Consider the following 21,873-nt stretch of genomic DNA (forward strand, 5'->3'; position numbering starts at 1 on the left):
TCCATCTCACAAACTTTTAAACAGTTGGAAATTTTCTATTATTCCTTTTCTCACATTCTGGTCTCTGTAAATATCTTTCTAATGTGCATTTTCTACTTGAAAGCTAACTGATCACCTCATCATACCTCTCAGCCACAACAGTGTGTATAGAATTTAACCCCATGTGGTTGTAGACTAAAAGGCATTATTCTTTCTTTTAATTATAATTCTCAACGCCATAATGATTAAACACAATAAACACACTGTACATTAGACAAACGGAACATGAACTAGGCCTCCCAGGAACAAGGATGAAGACTCTGAGAACAGATGTAAGTCCCCAAGAAGGCTGTTAATGCTAGAAAGAGCAGACATCACAGCCCATTATAGTTCTTATTTCATTTTCATAGGTTTCTCTAAAGAAACTTGATTATTAAAATGGGAATTATTAGTGTTAAAGCAGCATTTGTTAATACATGGACCATGAACTGTATGCAAATAAATAAATAAATAAATAAATAAATAAATAAATAAATAAATGCATTACAATGGGTGCTGGTTTTCGAAGACTTAAAATTGACAACACATCCCTTCCATTTTTTTTTTTTTTTGGTTGTTGTTGTTAAAACCATGGCCTTGAAGAGGGCTTTTACTCAGTTGCTAATACCATACAGAGACTGACAGTTTGAGGGCCTAACTTCATCTTCACATCTCTGCCTCCTGAGTGACAGCATTCTACTTGTGTGATCCACCCTGACTTTCCCCAGCTATCCATACTCTGCTGTGTAGAGGAGAGGCACTGTGCTTAGGCCATCTCAAAGGCTTAGAGTCACATTCTAGTTGCCTGACGGCAGAATATCTATGTAAATTGTTTGCAAAATTCCTTGAAATTTGTCCAAGATTTTTTTTATTCACTCAGTTATTGTTATTAAGGTGGATTCAGAAGTACTTAGTTTATACTTTGGGTTATAATTCAATGCCATCCAATACTACTACTATTTTGGTGCCTAGATTGCTCCAGATTTGGTCATTGGCTACTCTCTTGGTTGGTTACTGTGTCCCTTGGACAGACCCCATTGTTAGCCTACCCACATTTTTCCTTACTTTCACAGAGCATGGTGTGCTCCAGGTTCATCTTGTAGGTTGTCTGTGCCAGGCACCTGCTCCAAGGTGTTGGAGAATGCATCATGAAGCCGCACAGGGCTTTGAGATTCTTTTTACACATAATGTTTTGTCAGTTCAACTGCTTGTGGAGGGCATTTCTTTTTGTTTGTTATTAATTTTACTTCTTATACAGTAATCTAACATGCCAAATTGTATTCCTTTTATTTAAAAAACTTGGGAATTTTATACACGAGTGTTGCATTTATATCATTTTCATCTCTGCTCCTCCAACAACCCTGTGTCCCAACCACCCTGTGTCAAATTATTGACCTCTTGTTCCTTAATTATTATTGTTTTACACATACACACACACACACACACACACACACACACACACACAAACGCATGCAGGCACATGTACACATGCATGAGCATATACACATACACACACATGCACACACACATACACACGTGCACACATACACAATGCATACATATATGCACACACGCACACACACACACACACACACACACACACACACACACACACACACGTGCCCCTTTCCTACTGAGTTCATTTAGTATTGCTGACATGTACGTGTGTTTAGGACTAACGACCTGGGATCAGATAAGCAATCAGGAAGTTCATCCTTGGAGAAGATGGATTCTTCCTCAGCAGCCATTAGCAGCCTGTATCTCTTCATCTGTGAGGGGAAATGAGGTAGAGGGGTGGGGGGAGCCTTTGAGATTTTTCCTCATCCATGTTACCATGTTGACTTCTATGGTCATTATTCAGGTCCTGCTTATTTTTTTTTTTTTATTTTTTTGTCTCAGCTTTGTGATGTCAAAAAAAATCTTCTAAGTATAATTTTTAAGATTTACTTATTTTAGAGGGAGGTGGTCTTTTGACTTTTCTGTGTAAGGACCTGTAGGGGTTTGCTGTGGTGATGGCTCTTCACTGCAGGCTTGAGGAGAGAACATAGGGCCCCAGCCCAGTCTTTGAGTCCAGGGGAAGTCTTTCTTCTTCTGGGGTCTGTGTTTGCTGCAGAACTCATTTTAAAGATGATCATTTCTGTCTCCTTCTCTCTCTCTCTCTCTCTCTCTCTCTCTCTCTCTCTCTCTCTCTGTGTGTGTGTGTGTGTTTAAGTGTATGTACATGCATGTGTGTATGTGTGTGGAGGCTAGAGGGAACTCTTGGGTATTATCCCTCAGAAACTGTCTTAAGACACCATAGCCAAGGCAACTTATAGACAAAAGCATTAAATGGAAGTTTATGATATCAGAGGGTAGGTAAGTCTATAACCATCATGACAGGGAACAGGAGCAGGCAGGCAGGCATGACAGTAAAGCAATAGCTGAGATCTTCTACCTTATCCACAAACATGAGGCAGAGAAAGCTAACTGGAAATGGCACCGGCATAGCCTACCCCAGTGACACACCTCCACTAATAAGGCCACACCTCCTACTCCTTCCCAAACAGTTCCATCAACTGATGGGACTGATAAACCTGTGGAGGCCATTCTCATTCATACCACCACAACAGCCATCTACCTTATTTTCACTGGCCTGGAGCTCACTGATCAGGCTAGCCTGGTTGGCCATCGACTCCAGGGATCATCCTGTCTCCACCTTCACAGTATCGGGATTATGGGTGTAGACCACAATGCTTGGCTTCTTTTATGTATTTCTGAGGCTCAAACTTGGGTCTTCAAGCCTTGCTACAGACATTTTAGAGTCTACCCAGCCTGGGGGGCCATTTCTGACCAGTAACTTACAAGAGCTCCTATTCCTGACCAATCATTCTCTGTAATGCAACATTTACAATATGCTTTTATTATTCTTATTCTTATTTAAATTTGAAACAAGCTTGTTTTACATGTCAACCTCAGTTCCCACACCCTTCCATCCTCCCCTGTTCACCCCACCAACTCCTATCCCATCCCCTTTCTGCTCCCCAGGGAGCAGACTTCCCTGGGGAATCTTCAAAGTCTATCACATCATTTGGAGCAGGGCCTAGGCCCTCCCCCATGTGTCTTGGCTGAGAGACTATTCTTCTATTTGGAAAGGGCTTCCAAAGTTCATTTGTATACTAGGGATAAATACTGATCCATTACTAGAGGCCACATAAACTGCCCAACCCTCTTAACTAACACCCATGTTCAGGGACCCTGGGTTGGTCCTATGCTGGTTTCCCACTTGTCAGCCTGGAGTCCATGAGCTCCCGCTTGTTTAGGTCAGCAATTTCTGTGGGCTTCTCCAGCCTGGTCTTGACCCCTTTGCTCAAAGATTTATTACTACATAGAATTATTTTTTTCCCCTGGGACAGGTAGAGGAAGTTTAGTTTGTGGTGACTAAACCTGTATGTTAGGGCTAATGATAACCTTTAGTTCCCATGGTTCAGAATTTACTAGGTGTCCAGGGAAGCTCTCTGTTCTTGAGCCAGATTCTCCTACACTGTGAAGAGAGGATGCTCTTTTGCTTACCACAATTGGACCATATGGAGTGAGGGAAGAGAGCACATCTGAAATGTCCTAGCTGGATTGGAAGCGAATGGGGGAAGCCTCTTTTGGGCCTTACCAAAGCCTGAGCTGTTCGGGTTCTGTCTTCACACCTGGAGGTAGAGTCACTTTTGCGCATGATTGGTGGGGGTGGGGGTGGTGGTGGGGGAGATAGGTGGTGGTGTGTGTGTGTGTGGGGGATAAAGGGAGACTCCAGGGCAAATGAGGCTCATGCTGGACTAAGAATGCTGTTTCTATGCCATCTGGCCAATGCCAATTAGGGAGGGTGGTGTGTAGAGAACAGATGGCACATTGAAGATCCCAGGGGCAAGGCTCCAAAGCTGGGTGCAACTGGGTGGGCTGGGAGCACTTTTGAGTTGCTGGCTCCCTGGTGGGATGAGAAGTGTCAGGACAGGTCCTTCTATCTCCTCCCAGGAAAAAGACTGGATGGCAAAGACCTAGCCTGGAGACCTTCATCACAGGCCAGGGTGAGTAGATAACTGAGACCCTACTCAGGTAACTGAGTAAGGCTTTCAGGGCCATAGATGAGAGGAGAGCCTGGGTCATCCAGGGTGGGCTATCAGATCCAGGTCAGGCCTGACATTTTTCAACAGATACCCAAGGCCAAAGCATGTACTGGAGGTGTTTTTTCGACCAGACTGTCATACCAGCCTCCTTTCTCAGAACAGAAAACAGAACAAGTTTAGCTGACAGCACCCAGGGGAGGTGAAAGAGACAGTTTCAAGTGAAATCCCTGAAATACCGTTGACTGGGAAACTAAAACTTCTCTCAGTTTTCTTCTCTACTGAGTCTGCAGATTCAAACAGAGATTGGCACAGAGAAGGTGTTCAGTCACATTTGAGTGAATGAACCACAGGCAGAAGGGTAGGAATAGGGACCGAAACCTAGTTCAGAAGGTTAGACTTGGGGAGAAAGACCCTGATGCTCCCTCTGCTCTCTTCCTTTTGCTTGCTCTCTAGACCTTTGTCCAAAGTCCCACTTCTCTTCATGGCACAAACTAGATATTCTCTTGGATACTCGTGAACACAGACATGTGGCATGAAGGATGGCCATGGTGATTGTATGGGAGTGGAGGCTGCAGACTCAGGGATGAATAAAGTCTCATACCTGACCTGCCTTCTCTCATGCTCATTTTTTTTGCCAACTCATGCAAAAAATTTAATTCAAATAGATTTTCCATTTCTACATTTACTTTTCACAGATTGTCCCCTGTTAAAAACCCTCATCTTTTCAGGTGTTCTTTTATTTTCTTGAACATACTAAAACGATCTCTTTGAGTCTTTATCCATAAACTCAGTATATGTATTGCCTTTGAATCTGTTTTGTTGTCCTTTTAACATTTTCCTTTTGTGTCACTTTTGATTAGGCATTGGGTGTGGAAATGGCAGAGGCTGCATGATGGTACCTTCCTCTAAAGGGTATTGCATTTTCCTCTGAAAGGGCAGGTGGACCACCTCGACATTGTCAAACCCTGACTTTATTCCTTATGAGAGCTTGTCTATATCAAGGTTTCTTTTACTTTCAGTGCACAGACTTTACCCTGAGGTGGTAATTTGGTCCCAGTAGTCAAGGTTGGGAGTGCCACCACTGCCAAGTCCTGCCCGATGATGTCTGCTACTGCCACCCTCTGCTGTCAGAGGAAGTGGAGGATAGCTGCAGAGTGCTATTAGCAGTTAAAGCCCAGAGTGACAGCCAGTCCCACACCCCCAGGAACATAAAGCCATAAGCTTCTGTCTTCTAAAACCAGCAGAAATGTTAGCTTAGGGATTTTTATGTAGTCTCACATTGTTCAGGACTTCAAAAACTGGCCAGTGTCTTGCTGCTTTGGTTTTAGGGAGCCTTATTCCATCTGGTAGGACTTCTATACCAAATGAAGCCATCAGTGCTTTTGCTCTACCTTTAAAGACCCTGAAATATCCTGCTAGACATTTCCTATGGAAATCCTGGACACATTTCCTATGGAAATCCTGGACACACCAAGACAGTCTTAAGTTTATCTATCTATCTATCTATCTATCTATCTATCTATCTATCTATCTATCTATCTGCCTGCATCTATCTATCTATCTCTATCTATCTATCTATCTATCTATCTATCTATCATCATCATCTATATATATATACATATATATATATACACATTATATAGTCTTGAAATTAAGCCATGCATTGTACCTAGTGATTCAATTTTCTCAATTCCACAATAAATTATGACACTCTTTGCAGATCAGTATACATGTCCTGTCTTGTTTAAAAGACAGCTATTGGTATTCTCTTACTCCGCAGACATAATAATGTATGAGCAGGAAGGAGAGACCAAGTTTGTTCAAGTCTTTCTGGTTTTAGCTAGGTTGTTTTTCTTCTCCAACTTTATGTAAAATGTTGATAACAATTTCATTCTTATGGTTTGTGTTGGAATGGAGTAAGATGCCAAATGGATAGCCTCAATATAGCACATGGAAAAAAAGGTATTTGTTGTTTTCCTTGTGTTTTTTTAAAAAACTACATTTATTTATTTGTTTGTTTATGTGTGTATTCATATGCACACATGCTTATGCCATGGTCTGCATGTGAAGACTAGAGGACAACTTGTGGGAGTCAATATGATTGATCTACCATGTGGGTCCTGGATATTAAACTCAGGTCCTTAAACTTGTTGGCAAGTATGCTACCACCACCATGCTAGTCAGTTTCCTCATGTTTTTAATTGGTTCTTTTTATTTGGATCTTATATACAAAACCCACTATGTGACTTCTTCACCACTGAGTCTTCCACTGTGTAAGATGTGATGATGGGCCTATAGCACATCCAATGGTATATCAGATTTATGCAGAGGGGAAGAAGGTTGAGATCTGCAGACTCTAAAAGTCCAGAAGTGACAGATACTAGGTGAAGTAGGCTCGACTCTGGCCATAATAATGGTGGTAACAGGTTACTTCCTTTTTGTGTGAAAGTCTGAAGAAGCAAAGGGCTGGTAGACATTGGTGTGCTACCAAGACCACAGCTGCCAGAGAACTGTATGAGGTGAGACTAGAGAGTAGGTGGGGAAATGCTACTCTGCCTGATGCTACCTTCCTACACACAGGAACCTCTAACCATGAATGAAGGGCTGGCAATTTGTGTAGTGAAGATAAAGGAAGTTCAGGTCTGATTCTGCCTGTTGGGGAATTTGATATGAACAGAAATGACTGTGGGTAATATCTCTTGGATTTCCTTCTACATTGGAAGTGGGAGCTCCAAAAGTACTGTGGAGGAGAATCAGCTCAGTGCTGGTGTTGGGAATTTGACCTCTTTGTGTTCCATTAATTTTATGGGGATCTGTTTTCAAAAGCTATTGCGAGGTGGCTGGAGAGATGGCTCAGGGATTATGAGCACTGGATGTTCTTTCAGAGGACCTGGGTTCCATTCCAGGATCCACATGACACCCCATAACTGTCTATAATTCCACTTCCAGGGGACCTGACTCCCTTTTCTGCCCCCCCCCCCAGGGAACTGAATACTCTATGTGCTGCATAGACATATACATAGACAAAACATTTATATACATAAGATAAAATAGATATATTATTTTTCTAAGAGTTGTGAAGAGAGAGGTTCAGGGGATGGCTAAGTTGGTAAAGTACTTGTTGCAAAGTATGAGGACTTCCAGAATTCCCCCAAATTCTGGAAGTTAGACAAAAGCCAGCATTCCACAGGAACTGGTGAAGTGATTCCCTTCTACCAAAAAAAGTCATTTCCTTTATCCCTGTCAGAAGGGACCAATGACTATCTGTGGTGCCTACTAGCAAAGCACATGCTGGCCTCTAGGTTCCCTCAGTATCACAAAATTATGTTATACATTTCAGGACCCATCCTGGCTCTTCTTGTCTCCTTTCCCTCCCTAAACTTCTCAAGCTCATGGGTACTCCCTCCCCAGCTACTCATCCTTATAATCCTGCTATTTTCTCGATTTGCTATTAGTACCTCTCTTTGACCCCAATCTTTGTCTTTCTCTTTTTCTCTTCTTCCCTCTCCCTCTCACTATCTATCTACTTTGTTGCTACCCTCCTGGTTAGGTCCAGCCTGCTGGCCATGTTCAGTCTACTATTTTCTCTCTGTGCTCTGGACTATTATAGATGCCTTAAGTTGTTCTTTCCCTTATTTCCATAATAAATGTCTTCCCTTTAACCATACCATGAAGCAATTATGTCATCAGTTTATACAGTACCCATGTATAAAAAGCCAGGTATGGTGGTACATTCTTGTGACCCTAGCATTGGAGAAATGGAAACAAGTGGATCCTTAGGGCTTACTGACCAGCTGGCCTAGGATACTTGGTGAGTTGTAAGGTGTACGGTTTTTCTGCCCGCCGCCTGCTCTTGCCCTGCTGCTGCACCAGCCCCAATTAACACACAGAGACTCTGTATTTGATACAATGCTGTTGGCCCCATTACTTGTTTCTTATCGGCTAGCTCTGTCTTAAGTATTAACCCATTTCTGTTGATCTATGTATTTCTCTTACCGGGGAGCCGGCCGGCATACTGCTTTCTCTAGACTCTCCATCTTGACTCCTCCTTCCTCTTCCTCTTCCTCCTTGTCTCCTATTCCCTCCTATCCTCCTTTCCTATTGGCCAAACAGTGCTTTATTTATTAACCAGTATGAGAAACATATACAGAATGACATCTCCCATCAGTGAGTTCTTGACCAAGTGAGAGACTGTGTTTCAAAACCTTTTGAAGAACCACACCCAAGTTTATCTTTACCTTCTGCATGGGTGCACACATACATATATCCCCTACAACATGTTATGATCCCACCCATAATGAATGATAAGAGGATTCTCTCTTAGCTCTGCCTCTTCCTGCCTTTATGACCCTTTACCCCTGTATTTTTATTTATGTAATTAAGGGTTGTTTGCAGTATTGCAAGGTAGAAACAATGGTACATGAGTAATATTGGGTTTTACATATTGTTACTTTTATTTTTGAGTTTATAATATAATTACATCATTTTCCCCTTTTCCTTTTCTCCCTTCAAGCTCTTCAATATACCCTTCTTGTCTCTCTTTCATGTTCAAGGCCTACTTTTTCCCCACTAATTGTTGCTACTTTCTTATGTACACAGACTCACACACACAGGTATGCACACACACATATACATACAAACATACATACATGTTCCTAAATGCATAGATACAACCTGCAGTCTGTATGATGTTACTTATGTGTATGTTTTCAGGGCTGACCATTGGATGGATAACCAATTGGTACAATCTTTCCCGGGGAAGATTGTTTCTCTTGCTCAGCATTCTTTAACTGCTTGTAGTTCTTTATGTATAGCTGAGGCCTCATATTCTTCCTTCCTTCCTCTTTAGCATATCTATGATTGTCCTCATTCAGATTATATAACAGGATACTAAAGGTAGCATCTTCTTATTCCCTGAGGCAAACTTTCTTTCATCCGGGGCTATATAGCTCTGGGAGTGGTTCTACCATGCAACCAATAGCTTAAGCCAAAACCTACATAAATTTTACATTTCTTTTCTTATAGCCTTTACATTCTATCATTTTCCAATATGCATTTTAAATATTTCTAATCTTCCTCCTAGTCTCCATCATTCTGTCAATGCTTTAGTCCAGGCCATCGTTATTTTATCCTTGTCCCATTTTAGAAGTAGCTCACATATCTCTTCAACTCTAACCTTGCTCCTGAGTATAGCCAGAACAATCTTTCCAAATTGGGAATCATACACAGCTCTTTTCTTTTGAGCATGATTATTGTTTGTATGGCCTTCTAGAGAAAGCCCAAATTCATTCAGATGCTATAATAGTCCATCTTGTGTCAGGAGTCACCAGTCTCTTCAAGCTCATCTGCCTTGTGTCCTTTGCTCTTCTGCTCATCTCTAGATCACTTCTCCAGTTTCTGAGACATTCATCCCACTCCTGAACCTCCAGGTGTCTGCCAGGATAACTCCTACTCCACCTTGGAGGCTCAGTGTCCTTTCTGCAAGAAAGCTTGCTTCCCTTCATTTTGGAGAGGGTTAGCATAATTGATCTCCAATTAGGCTCCATTCCCATATCAAAGGAGAAAACCCCGACTTACAACTGGTCACCAGGTCCACCCCCCACATCAAAGAACATGCTTCTGCAGGCCAGTTTAAGGGGGCAGCATAAATTCACAACCATAATTAAGTACTTTTTTTGCCATTAAGTCTGGACTCTTATCAGGAAAAGGATAATTCTGCCAGGTGGGCAAGATGTACCTGGATAACAACTATTTTAAAAGAATAGCACTGGTGTAGCTAAGAAATAATTCTGATATTTTGCTCTGTAAATCTCCCCCTGCCTAAGTGGACAGACTTGCAGTCTCCTGCCACTACTTAAATTGTTCAAAGTATACCTGGGGATGGAATCTAGACAGATTTAAGGATGAAAATGTATGAGTTATGTATAAGCCTAAGGTCTACATGAGTTAGCAGAAATTTGTACTTGTGGATGGTTCCTCTTTGAGCATTAGCCAGAACTGGACACATCTTATCATTAAAGAGCTTTTTCTTTAATTTTCCCTGAGTGGGTGGAGTAAATTCTCACTGGGAGACACTTTCTCTGCCTCATCACTAATTGGGATTTGTGGGTTATTGAAAAAGGGGAAGAGGACAGGAAGTTGGGGGAGAGGTATGTTGGGAGGGACCCAGGATGCGTTGGAGGGGGGATTCAGGAGCAGTTGTGGGGAAGCGAGGATAGGGTGGGGTAGATATGATCACATTGTACTATGTGAATGTGTGGAATTCTCAAAGATTAAAAGTAAATAAATTGGAGTGAGTTTAACAATATGTAGCTTCTTGTCAGAATGAGGCCCTAGCTGATACAAGGACAGAAACCATGATAAAAATAGCTGGAATCAAAATGAGACTGAAAGTGTCAAGCCTTGATGAAACACAACCTGGGGAGGCCACCAAGCGAGGGTCCCCATGCCCCATTGCCTCATAGGTAGAAATTATAACAAAAGTGCTGAGATTTCAGCCTTGCACAAGGATACTTCTATAATGATCCCTGCCCAGGCATTTTCTGTACTCATCTGGCCTCAGGCCACCTTCACTATTGATCCTGGCATTCAGGGATAATTGTTTCAAAACAACTTACATAATCTTTCCTGGGTTTTCTTTAAAAATATTGGTTTTTCATTGCTTCCTTGACTATACCCATCACACACTGTGGCACGGATGTTGCACACTGCAGATGAGGGACTAGAAGCCTGTCAGACCCCTGACTACCAGACTGGTGGGGAAAGAGCCATAAATAGATAAAAAAAGATAACAAACTTCTGGCTTCTTCACTCTTTTTACCTAATACAAAGGCTTGGTGGCTTTTTCTACTCCCAGCATTCCCCTCTGCCTTAGGAATGGTCCCAGCTGGTCAGCTACGTTCAAGGCTGTACATTTACTCAGAGCTTCCCTCTCTTTGTTTAAAGGTGTCAACCCTAAATTAGGGGAAGAAGACCCCATTTCCAGTCCATCAAAGAGACATAAAACAGAAGTCCTCCAGGGGAGACTGGACCTCTGTTTTGAAGTCACCCCTCCACTTTGTGGGGGGTCTTTTGCACTGTGTCTCTGTACTTCACCTTTAATAAAAAAAAAAAAATATTCCTCACTTTCTGATTCTGCCTGCTGTGGTCAGGGAATTTTCCTGCTCCTAACTGTTGTGTTTGAGATCCTGAGATATATCCCTCCCCGTGTTTTAATTCTTCAATTGGTAGAAATGGAACCCAATCCATACCCCTAAATGGTGACACAATGGCTTGCTATTCTGGACTAAATTCTTCACTTTGAAGAGTCACTCCCTCTGCTGTTATTTTGTATGACCCTACTTAACATCCCACAGAAAGCACAGGGACCAAGCTAAGTACTTATTACCTCTTTGTGAATGAAACAAGTAAGCTCAAATCAGATTATTTCTTTGACACTGAAAGTTGTTAGCTGTGGCAGGGTTGTAGTAGAGAGAATACCATGCTGTGTTAATAGATTCTGCCAACACTGCATGGAGGAAGGTTGAGTTCTAGGCCAAAGACTTCCCATGTGGTGGTTTTACCTGGGAGTAGAGAGGAAGCTGAGAGAAGTCTCTAGAGAGGAAGACCGATTCTGTGGACCATCAATTAACTTTCCTTCTTCCCGTCCTAGTGGAGGAGCATTGTCTAACCCTCTCCAAAAATGCTGGAGGAGGCTGATTGTTCCCTTCAGAAGTTTTGTATGCTAGAAATTGTGGAGCTCCCAAGACCATGAAACTCATAGTGTTAGTAGTGAGAAAGGAGTAAATGAGAGCTGGTAAGACTGAGGGGGAAGGTGTGGGCAAGCTGGGTCACCAGAGAAATGCTATGTGCTTGGGTCTCCCTTTCAAGGAGTGGAGCTCACTCTTTGGGTTTTGGGACTTCTTAGTGCTTCTTCTAAGCCAGTAACAAACGTGGGGAAGGGGCTTTTGTAGGCGGAGGATGCATAATGAACCAGACAAAGATTGAGCTGTTGAGAGAATGGGGGCGGGGCGGTCAAGTCTCAGCAGGATCTACCCCAGTAGTGGACCAGGAAGGGAGAGTTTGGTTCCCAAAAAGCAGTCCCGAAGGAGTCATGCTGTGCTTCTTTAAAGGAGTCTGCATTTGATCCCTAGAGGGAAATACCCAGTTTTCAAGAGGTTGAGAGTCAGAGAAACCGGATCCTGCTAGCTCAGCCTGTTCCCCACAGCCGCCTGTGGACAGAGCAGGCTTTCTGAGCAACAAGAACAGTCACATTCTATACTAAGTGTGCTTTCTTCTCTTTTCTTCCCACTTCAGCAGCAGAGGAGAATGTGCAAGAAGAGTGATAGGCCAGTGGGCACCAGGTGTCCAAGACTCTGCTCTAGTCTGCAGAAAACACAGCACAATCTGGCTGATGGCAAAGGGACAGGAGGTAGATTATGAGATAGAAATTTAAAAAACTGACTAAGCTATAAGAACAGACACAGGGCTATTTTCATATTTAAGGTATCTGAGGAGTAGATCTAGACTGTGGCATCTTTAAAGGGGCCTGTTACCTAGCAAGGGATGAAAGTGGCAAGACGTTGACATATGATGTTTTGTAGTCTTCCTAACAGCTGCATGCAATAGCTGTGATCTTCAGTTCCAAGTGAGGAGGGAGAAAAGCATCGATGTGACTTGTTAAGGTTGCCCAGATGAAACCTGGATTGTTGCAATACAGTGTGGCAGCAACACAGACTTGAGAAGGCTCAGGAGGGAGGTGGCATTGCTGGTACTGGAGAACAGTGAATTTGCAGACTGATCCTGGAGGAACTGACACCTGAACTGGGGCTTGAATGGCAGGCAGGAATTTCCCATGGAGGGCTGGGTGGCTTAAGGACCTTCTGAGAGAGCAGAGGGACAGGACCAGGCTTGATGGTAAGGGAAATGAATCGTGTTCACAGAACTGCACTGTACCCCTTGCAGCCTGTACTTCTGGTGTTGCCGCTGCAGTTTTTTCCTGACTGGCAAGCTCCTAAGTAGACTTCCTGTAGTGACACAGGGCAGTGCCATCTGCTCATGTCTCTTGCCTGACCTAGGTACTCACTTAAAATACTTTCCGTCAGACTTTTGGAAAACATCACCTCAACATTTGTTTTGAATGCTGATCAAGTTTAAATGTTTTGTTACATATTTATTGGCTTTTCTTCTCTCTCTGATTTTCTCTATCTACTCTGTGCCCATTTTCTCCTGAAATTTTTTATCTTTTTATTTTCTCTTGGTTTGTCAAAATTTCTTAATGGCTTTCCTAGTGTTTTGATTTTCTAAAAGAAAACTCTACATTCAGGGCTGGAGAGGTGGCTCAGTAGTTAAGAGATTGCATTGCTCTTGCAAGGGACCAGAGTTTGGTTCCCAGCACTCACAGGGGGAACTGGAGGCTCACAGCCACCTGTGACCCCAGGGATTTGTCACCTCTAGGCTCTTCAGATACCTGCACTCTTGTGCACATACATACACAGGAAAACATTTATACACATAATTAAATATAAAAATAAATCTAAACTTTATTCTTGGATTATGTAAGGTCAAGACATTCATTTTATCTTAAGTGTTTTATTTCTACCATCAGCCGTTTTACAGAAAGCTCAATTTTATATGTGCAAATTTATTTTTGTGTGTGTGTGTGTGTGTGTGTGTGTGTGTGTGAGAGAGAGAGAGAGAGAGAGAGAGAGAGAGAAAGCTGAGCACACTCGTGAGGTTGGGTGACCTGTTTTATCACATTCTGCCTCATTCTCCTGAGACAAGATCCCTCACTGCATCTGGAGTAAAGCTGGCAGCCAGCAAGCCCTAGGGATTGTTCTGTTCTCCCTACTCTCAGTCATAGGGTCACTATGTTGCCACAGTTAGCTTTTTACATGGGTCCTGGGGATTTGAACTCAGGTCTTCATGCTTGTGCAACAAACGTTATTACCCACTGAGCCATTTCCTTGGTCTCCATATATAACACCTTTTTGTGTTATATATGGGAATTTGGGAATTTCACATCTTGCAGCCACATCACAGTCACTTCCCAGTCCTCCCAGGTTTGCCCCCCCCCAACTTTTGTGACCTCCACTCCTGAAGAAGTAGCAGCAACAGCAGAAGGAGGAGAAGGAGAAGAAAAGGAGAAGGACGAGGAGGAGGAGAAGAAGAAGAAAGTTCATTTTGTGTTGTCCATGTACTCACTAGAGCATGGTCGAACTCCCAGTGGTTAGCCCCTTAAAAAAATAACTGAACCCTTCCCACCTACAACCCTGCCAGAAGCCATTAGTTGTGGAAAGCTACTCTTCAGCATCCTCATCATTTTTAAGAGTTCTCTTTAATGGCTTTCTGCCTAGGCTGTTACTTTTGGTAGGAAGTAGAGTGTGTGTGGGGGCAGATGTTGTCATATAAGTCTTCTATGTCTCACTTTCTCAACTGTGAGTCTGCAGTCATTGATACCACTGCAAAAACATCTTCCTTGTCCTTAACAGTTAGTGGGTGCACAGATCATGGACTTCCATTAGATTTCTGGTGACAACATAGTCTCTGGTGGCAGTCATCATGGCCCTCTGCTGCAACATGGGCCAAGTACACCACCATAGCCCTCAGTGGCAGCACAGGCCAAGGACATCACCATGACCTCTGGGGCAACATGGGCTGTGAATACCAATATGGTCCCTGGCAGCAGCCCCAGCCCATGGCTTTAACATGGCTTCAGAAGGCAGCACAGACCACGGATATTCACATGGCCTTTGGTGGTAACTCAGGCTACAGACATCAACAAAACCATGAACCCCAACATGAGCCTCTGTGGCAGCATGGGCCACAGAAATCAACATGTCTTCAGGTGGCAGCACAGACCACAGAAATCCTCATAACTTTTAATTTGCATATTCTTACAGTGCTTTTATTGTTTTGATTATTTTTAAGGACCACTTAATTGTATTTCACATTTCTTAGTTTTGGTAGATTTATGTTAGAGGTTAAGCTTAGTAAAGTGAGTGAGGGATTTCTTTCTTTTTTTTTTTTTTTTAGTTTTAGCTCGAGTGCATGCAACTATGACTCATCTGACTGAGAGTTCTCTATTCTCTGAGTCACTTAAGAATCTCCTTTCAATGTACTCCCAACCAGGCAACAGTTCTGTGAAAGCTTAAAGCTGACCACACGTTCTTTGCTAACCTCCTGTTATTGGAAGGTGCACTCTATGTCTGCATCCCTTGATCCTGGGCTTAGTTTCATCAGCAGGTCACAGTAGACACAGAATTCTCTGACTACTGAAACTACCCAGAAGGATTCCTGCAGCTTCTGCTAGGTATCAAGGTCCTCCTTGGTACATTTTTTTTCCCAGAGCTGAGGTGTCTTAAGATCTCCAAACTATGTGGGGAGCTCATATAGAAAAACTCTGGTTAACAGACTTAGCTGAGCATCAGCCAGCATCCAGCATCCAATTCTAGCATTGAGAGGCTCATGTCAGATAGTTCAACTTGGTAAATTCCAGATGAACAACTCAATTCCCAACCCAGTAGCACATAGAACAAGGTCTGTGGAATGATGGGAGATGGTAAACTGTACTTGATCATTTATTACTCAATGACCACCACATTGAGACTCTGCTTATCAGGTGTGCCAGTTTTCTCCACATTGTCAAGCCCATGTCTGTCTTGAGTCCTATTTTATGTGTCCTGCCAGCAAAATCACCTGTTAAAACGCTTCTTTTCCTAAATATATCAGCCACAATCTCATCTTCTCTTGCCTGAAATCATCATCTCCCAACACTTTCCTTCCTTCCAGTCTTGCAGCTCTAAAATCTATGCTTCGTTCTCCCTGCATATTGATCTTTGAAAATATAGCTCAGGTTCTATAACTGCCTTGCTTTGCTATAATGCCTGTGGGCTTCAACCCAGCTTTTCTTCATACATAATACCATTTGATATGGTCCCTGTTGTCCCTCTCTTCTGCTACCACATGCCTTCCCATACCCTGTTCTTGAGCTTTTAGTTCTGTTACTCATTGAGCTCTTACTCTTGATTGACATGTTAAAGCCTTCCCATTTGCTTACTCTTTCTGTATTTGTCAGGCTTGACCATCTATCTGTAGTTGGTTCCTCTCTGCTCATACACTGAATTTCCATTCTTTAGGTAGTTGTTGAGTTGTTGTCTGTTTCTTTCACTGAAATACCATCTCTATGAGTCCACAGACCTTATCTATCTGCTCAATGTGATGTTTTTAATACTTTGAAAGACACTGGGCATGCTGCACAGATTTCACAGATACTGATCAATCCATCCCTGAATTCTTTTCTGTCCCCTTCCATCCAGAGATAAATAAAATGTGAAGTAAATGCAAAACACAGTGAGCCACCATGATGGGAATCTAGCTGGCAGAGAGCAATCTTATAGAATATCCAGCTTGCCTTTCCGTTTAGTGTACATCACTACCCCCAACAAAGTTTAAGTTCAGGATCCAGAGCCTAGTTCTACCCTCTGTTTGGACTTAATCAGCATCACTGCTCTATGCCTATCCCTCTCTAGCAAACTCATATCCCTCCCTGTTTCTGTTGTGTTTTATACAATTCCCATGACTGGAAAGTCTGATTTTGTTTTGGCCTTCAAGATCCACTCTACACCCTATTTCAACAGGGTCACACCCCTTTATTTAGCTCCAATTACAAGCTAGCCATGTTTAATCATGAGCTTTCAGGTGGCCCTCTTAGTGGTAGGCAGGGCAGGCACCACACCTGTCATTCATCTCAGGGGCGAGTGAAGAAACTCTGTCTCTAGATGAGTGGAGAAAATTGGGGGAAGCTGTACTGGGGTAAGGACATCTCCTGGAATTTCTCCCATGAACCTTCAGCAGAACAGTTCCATTTTATCTAGCATTGGATCTTGGCCTCTGAAAGTCCCTTTTTTTGGGGGGGGACCGGGAGAGCCGTTCATGGACATCATGATCATTTATGTATCAAGTTTGACTGCTAGCTGTTTAATTGAGCAGTGTTGTCTTTTATTTGCTGACTGTGCTGTGTGGGCAATACCCATTTATACCTTTTAATGATGGAAAGTGACATTGGTAAAGGAAGCGTGGACTGAGACCTGCCAGAGGCCCAGCAGTCACATCTGTGCATTTGCAAAATTCCACAAAATCTGCCTTATTAATTTTGTGTTTTTAGGTTGTTCCATGGTAGATTGGAACCACACCCATAGCCTGCTGACCACTACATTTTAAAAGCTGCTCATATTTCATTGTTTTTCAAAGTGCTGGGGTTGAATCCAAGGCATGATGTATGCTAGGCAAGTGCTGTTCACTGAGCTATACCCTGCCCTGACATTTCATTTAAGTAAAAGGCTCTGCTGTTAGCATATTGAAATTGCATGGTCTTTTGTACTGCATCAAAATGCTGAACTAGCATTATGTAACATGCATATGTAATATGTCTTGGAGATAAGGTGAGGCTCACAGTGTAATTATTGCTTTTTGAAGTTCTAGGAGCAGGGAATTCATCACCTTGTTCCATAAATATAAACCTAATGACAACTATTTAACTAGAAATATGGATTTGCTGAATTAAGTTCAACTGCTTTGGATAAAAAAGAATGTTATCCAGTGCCGTGTGTGTGTGTGTGTGTGTGTGTGTGTGTGTGTGTGTGTGTGTGTGTGTGTGTAGGCCACAGGTTGATGTTTGATGCTGTCCTCAATTGCTCTCCACTTTATTTATTTATTTACTTACTTACTTATTTATGTATGTAGTATTTATTTATTTATACAAAGTCTCCCATTGAATCTAATGCTTGTTGATTCAACTCAACTGGCTGGCCAATGAGCCTTGAGACCATCCTTTGTCCTCTGTCTTCCTCTCTAGCACTGCTTTTTTTTTTTTTTCTGAGGAACAATCTTAAGTTTCCACAAGGTCCTCATATGCAGCCACAGCAAGCACTTTACCAATGGATTTACTTTCCCATACACTTTTTTCTTGGAATCCCAGCTTAAGGCTCTTGAATCAGTTTGAAAGGAAAAGGAAAGTCTCTCTCTCTCTCTCTCTCTCTCTCTCTCTCTCTCTCTCTCTCTCTTCTTTTCTTTGATCTTTGGAGACAGGGCTTCTCTGTGCAGCCTTGATTTTCCTGGAACTCACTCCATAGACCAGGCTGGCCTCGAACTCATAGATCCACGTGCCTCTGCCTACTGAGTGCCACCATTGCCTGGCTTGGGACAGGGTCTTAACTGAAGAAGCTGAAAGCAGATTCATTAAGAACGTCTAAACTGAGTAATCAAGATTTCCAATCCCTTGTTGAAATGCCTTGATGAACTCAAGAGGAGAATTTTCTTGCCACCGGCCGAAGTCTCATGGGATTGATAGTGTAGGTTGATGAATTCAGCTCAGTTGACAAGTCAGTATTTATCTCTAGTGCTTATCAGCAGAATTTCATATGAACCATGCCAAGCCACTGATGGTACAGGCAGTGTCTCCACTCTCCAGAGCTTGTATTCTTGGGGAGTTCAAGGGGAAAGATAGGTCTCTGAGACATGGTAAGTCTCTTCTGCTCTCAGAGCCCATGTACTTTTTCCCTCTGCCGAGAAAGCCCTCCTCCCTGATATTTGAATGGATGGTTCATTCCACTTTATTCAGATTATCTCCCCAGACTACTGGCTCCTTCAATCAAATGGCTTTTATGAATTTCTTAGTTGTTTGCTTCATTGAATCAGGACATGAAAGATGAGACTTTGCCATTCTTGTATTCTGTCAACATTCCCAGTACCTAGAGTAAAGCTGGGCTCAATAAACACCAAATAAATGAATGAATCCAACTTATGTGTGTTCAGAATGTCATTTCCCTCTAGTGTACAAACATGGTCTATATGAAACTTTAGACAGAATTTCAAAAAATGAGGCCCCCTAACTGAGGTACTACACATTCTGTTAGGACAATGTCCTTTCCTTGTCCATAGTGAGCAAGAAAGCTAGCCTACTAGCTTCTGAAGAACAAGCATCTTGTCTGACTTATGTAATGCTGGGTCTCAAAATCTTAAAACCTGGCATGCAATATACCTCTAAAATTACCTGTATAAATACATTTGGATTGGTTTGAATAAGAATGGTTTCTGGAATAGAGACAGCTGACCTGAATAAGGAGGAGCTAATTAGCCCCCTAGACTGATAGCTGGGAAGCCAGCATGGGACTGACTCAGGCCCCTTTGAATATGGGTCTCAGCCAGTAGGGTTGAGCAGTCTAAGGGACCTCAGACACTGGAACCAGGATGTATCCCTGGTGCACAAAAGGACCTTGCGAACACATCCCCCATGGAGGGATAACTGCCTTAACCTAGAGACAGGAGAGAAGTCCTAGTCCCTACTTCAAATGACCTGTCAGATCTACATGACCCCACCTGGATGGCATTGTCCTACATGTGGAACTGGGGTTGGGAGATGGGAGGGGAGGGTGGTCAGGGTGCATGTGAGGGGGCAGAGTGTAGAAGGGAGGGAGAGGGAACTGGGATCGACATGTAAAATAATAAATTAAAAAAAATAAAATAAAAGAATGGTTTCTGTAAGCTCATATATTTGAATTCTTAGTCACCAGGCAGTGGAATTGTTTGAAAGGATTAGAAGGATTAGGAGGTGTGGCCTTGCTGGAGGAAGTATGTCACTGAAGGTGGACTTTGTGGTTTCGAAAGCCCATGCCAGGCCCAGGTTCTCTCTCTGCCTGAAGATCAGGGTGTAGCTGTCAGCTACAGCTACAGTGGCATGGGTACCACCATGTTCCCTGCCATGCTGAGAATTGACTAAACCTCTGAAATTGTAAGCAATGCTCCAGTTAAATGATTTGTTTATAAGAGTTGCCTTGGTCACAGTATCTCTTTAGAGCAATCGGGCAGTGACTAAGGCATATGTTTTCATCTGGATTAGACCTGTCATTGGTCCACAGTCATGAATGAGCCTCTAGAAATGAGAGCAGGAACACCAGTGGGCCTTAGAGATCCATTGACTTCTTTCCCATCAGCACCCCAAGAGCAGACATGTGACCTGAAAGCCCAGCCCAGGCATTTGGATGGGCCAGTCCTATGCCCCAACTATGAGTTTCAGCTGTCCCTTTTATAGTCCAAATGGACTAAAGGGTGAATGCGTATGTGTGACTATGCATGAGATGAACATTGTATGCAGAGTGTGTGCCTGAGAATGAATGTGGATGTTCACATTGTATATCTGCAGTTAGAACAGGGTGAGGGGAAGGCTGAGAACAAACACAATAAAACAACTATGAACATATTGTTCTGAGGTTCTATTTTGTTTCAGGAGCTGGGAGGTTAATACTGATTTCACAAAGCTAGCATCTTTGGCTAGAGCTGCACCTGGCAGCTTATCTCATTCTCTCCAGGATTCTTGTTTTACCCTTGCAGGAAAATGTAAATTAGCTTAACTTATTTTGATGGTCTTCAGTCCACTTGACAGATTTTACAAGCAGAATAGTGCTCCCATTAGCAAAAATGAATATAGTACAGAAAGAAGGGGGTGAAAGCATTAGATAGTGTTCAGTGCATGGGACTAGAACTCTCAGGTTTTAAAGACAATAATGGATGCCACCCACAGAGCCCCTGGGGTGTGCTAGGAAGTTCACATATGGAATTTATTTGCTGCTCAGAGCAATGCAGAATGAGGATCCTTATCTTCAGAGTAGATCCTTATCTTCATCTTTCCCATGTCAAGGCCAACACCCCAGAGCCCGGAGCACCTGCCTATGGCTGGGCAACTGATGTAAGGTAGTATCTCTGAACTGCTGTCAAGAAAGGGATGGAGAACAGGACCCTAGATATTTGACTCCAGCCCTTAATTTCCTAAGGGTTATGTATCCTTGAACTTTTCTTAGGTTTTCTCCTCACAGAGGGCTTTCATTTGGGAAGATGTCAGTTGCTTTGTTTTTTAATGGATTAGAATAATCCTTTTCCTTGGAGACCATTCCTCGGGGACCCACATTTTCCCTGACACTTTGGTATAGGAGTGGTCTGTGAGTCAGCACTTGGAACATTGAGGTGTCAGCTACACTAGGTTTTCTGGCTGACTGGAGAAGATCTTCACTGTGTATATCAGGAGACACACCCTGGCTCATGCTGGGCAGTTGTCCAAAGGTCACATGTTGGAAAGTTTTGGGCTAGCAACTCGGAACACATAGTTGTTCTCTGTTTTACAACAGGTTCTGGGTAACACAGTTTCCTTGTCTGTGTGGAGCTGGAAAATTCCGCATGCTCAGGAACTCAAAGGTATGTGAGCTCCAACTCTTCCTTCGAGAGAAGGGTTAGGCCCCACAGCAACTCCTAGCTTTGTTGGTGTTTGTTCCTGGGTATTGTTGGAAGGCTGAGCTCTCAAAATCCTGTTACTACACTTTGGCTATCCCACTCCTGTTCATTAGTTTGACTTACTGAGTATCTACTTATTACAAGCCATCATCAAATTAGGAACAAGTCATAGGACTCATTTCTTGCTGTCCTGGAACTCAGATTTTTTTTTTTAATTTTAATTTTTATTATTTATTTATTTATTTTTAGTTTACATGTCGATTCCAGTTCCCTCTCCCTCCCTCCTTCCCTCTTACCCTCTCTACCCCCTCACATGCACCCTGACCACCTTCCCTTCCCATCCCCCCACCCCAGTTCCACATGTAGGGCAATGCCATCCAGGTGGGGTCATGTAAATCTGTCAAGTCATTTGGAGTAGGTACTAGGACTTCTCTCCTGTCTCTAGGTTAAGGGAGTATCCTTCCATGGGGGATATGCCCCCCCCAAAGTCCTTTTGTGCACC

The sequence above is a fragment of the Phodopus roborovskii genome, unplaced genomic scaffold, assembly GCF_943737965.1.
Source record: "Phodopus roborovskii unplaced genomic scaffold, PHOROB, whole genome shotgun sequence".
Classification (NCBI taxonomy): domain Eukaryota; kingdom Metazoa; phylum Chordata; class Mammalia; order Rodentia; family Cricetidae; genus Phodopus; species Phodopus roborovskii.